The sequence below is a fragment of the Vulpes vulpes genome, chromosome 7 (assembly GCF_048418805.1).
Source record: "Vulpes vulpes isolate BD-2025 chromosome 7, VulVul3, whole genome shotgun sequence".
Lineage (NCBI taxonomy): Eukaryota > Metazoa > Chordata > Mammalia > Carnivora > Canidae > Vulpes > Vulpes vulpes.
The window spans coordinates 116,444,489-116,447,326 of record NC_132786.1 but is presented as its reverse complement, the minus strand read 5'-3'; positions in this window follow the sequence as shown (position 1 = coordinate 116,447,326).

Below are 2,838 nucleotides of genomic sequence, written 5' to 3'. Positions count from 1 at the left end.
GATGGATTTCACGTGGACCAACCCTTCCTCCTCCTCCCACTTTTTCTAAGTGGTCCCTTTCCAGAGTGCTCAAACTCTGCCTTTCTCCCTCCCTACTCTTTCATTCTTCCTTTAAAATGCCCCATCACCTGTGCACAAATCAAGGTTGAAATCAATTCATGATGGATCCTCCTCCCCATTGTGATAGTTTATTGTTGATTAAAACCTGTCCTTACCATTTTAACTAGTGTCTGGTTTTGTCTTTGACAGTTATAAGGATGTAGGGCCCATCCTATTCTGGTGTGATTTCACCATGCTCTTCACCTTATTTACATTTGCAAAGATCTTATGTCTAAATGAAGTCCTATTTTGAAGTTCTGAGTGGACAGAAATTTTAGAGGGACACTATGCATCCCACTGCACCCCATTTATCCAATTAGTCACTGTTAATTCTCTACCTAATACCCAATGCCTATTTATTCCGTGCTAATAATTGTTTCAAAAAAGACAATGTGATCAGCCCCTAGTTGTGGACCATGGTCAATCTCAGGCAATCAAGACACTCCAGTTCCCAATTTTCCCAGCCTGTGCTATAGCTAGAAGCTGCCATGTGACTCTGCTTTGGCTTATGACACCACAATCAGCTATGAAGGAGAGGGTTGTTCAATAGCTTGACTCAAAAATAAGAGAACTGAAAAATGTCCCTAATATTGTGAAACTTCTGCACGGATACCAGCACTGCCTACCTGCATCTATTCAAATAAAGTAATCTTTTAAAAAAATGAAGAATCTTAGCAATATCTGGTCATTTTCCTTTTTTTTTTTTTTTTTAAGATTTATTTATTTATTCATGAGAGACACAAAGAGAGAGGCAGAGACACAGGCAGAGGGAGAAGCAGGTTCCAGGCAGGGAGCCCAATGTGGGACTCGATCCCAGGACTCCAGGATCACGCCCTGGCCTGAAGGCAGGCGCTAAACCACTGAGCCACCCAGGTGTCCCTCCAAATGTATTTTTAATAGATTTATTCACTAAGTTCGGTTAGTTTTCATTTTGAAATGTCTCTCCTATTTATTGTTTCTGATGGGGCTCAGAGCAGGCCAACCCAAAATATGCAAAGTGGCATATTATTTTGAATTAAGATTACTTGAGAAACAGCTGGTGCAAGAAAGATAGATACTCTGACTCTCCTTCTGTCCCCCTGAAAGCAGGAAATGAATCTCCCTTGTGTGCTGGGAGATAGGGAGACATCCTTATCAAAGAGATAGAAAAGTTAAAAGATAGAAGAGACATAGAGAAGGCTGTGTAAACAAACTCTGCTTACCCTAAGTTTCTGTGCCTTGTCAGTTGTTCACAAATTTATTTTGTGTTTTGGTTATTTTCTAAAAGGTATATAAGAAGCCTACTTTGGTCGCTTTTTAGGTCCTATATCTATGAGACCTCTCTATATATGAAATTAATTTTTTTCCTCTCCTGTTAATCTGTCTTATGTCAATTTAATTATTAGACCAGCCAGAAGGACTGAGAAGGGTAAGAGGAAAATTTTCCCCTCCCTGACACTTTTTTTCCATTCAATCAAGTCTTCCTTGTTTCTCACTAACAGTTATAACATCCTAATTAGCCTCCTAGCCTCCCTGCCTCATTCCAGACTCATCTATTCCCTATGGGCCCAAGAGTAATTGTCCTGAAACACAGATCATGCCCTCTGCTCAAAAACTTTTCTCAGCGCCCAGTTACTAAAAGAATAATGTCTAAACTTGTTAGCACTAATGATCTGGCCTCAATCTATTGTTTTCTAGTCTCATTTACATCCATATCCTTCACACCCTCTATAGTTTGCATACCAAATTACTGTCCTAGATGCACTATGTATATTCATAACTCAGGCTCTCTCCTCAGTTGGGAATAATTGTGGGAATCTTATTTATCCCTCAGAATGCAGCCAAATGTTTCCTCTTTCATGAAGGCCTCCATAGGCATCCAATAGGAATTCATCCTTGAATTCCTGTTATGTATTGTTTGTTCTTTTGTTGGGGAGCAATTCCTGTCCTCTTCAAGGGTCCTAGCTGGACTAAAAATCAAGTTGACATGAGATGGATTAACAGGAGAAAATTGAATTTAATAGCATGTGTATGGTGAATCCACACAGGTATGGAAATTCCAAAGACATCAGGCACAATGAGGTACATACGTCTTCTTGAGCTAAGGAGAAGGGGCTAGGAGGTTTAGGACTGCAGAGGGAAGGAATCCAATTTACAAGGCAATGGGAGTAAGAGTAGAGGTTTGGTAATTAGATATTTGCTCTGTCCTATAGATGGGTCACCAAGATAAAATGTATTGCTGCTAATAGCCCTTATTCTGGGAAAAAGCCCCAATTTAGGGTCTTCTATGTAGTTAAGGGAGGGAAAAATGTTTCTCTTCAGACTGTACAGTCTTTTTTTTTTTTTTTTAAGATTTTTCCATTTCGTTTAGAGAAAGAGAGAGTGAGGGAGTGCACATGTGCATACATGAATGAGCAGAGGTGGGGCAGAGGGAGAAGAAGAGGGAGAGAATCTCCAGGCAGACTCCCCACTGAGTGTGGAGCCCAAGGGGATCCCAAGATCATGACCTGAGCTGAAATCAAGAGTCAGTCACTCAACTAACTGAGCCACTCAGGTGTCCCATGCCTGTACAGTTTTGATTGCCTTTAGCTCAGAATAATCTTCATGGTAGAGTGGCTCATGTTGGGGCAGTCTGCCTTTGGCCTTACATTCTATTTCAGAGGGTCTTAGGCTTTAGAATGTTTGACTTTCAGATAATTTGTGCTTCCATCCAGTGTATACATCTACACCCTTTTCCTATGCTGCATGTAGACTTTCATC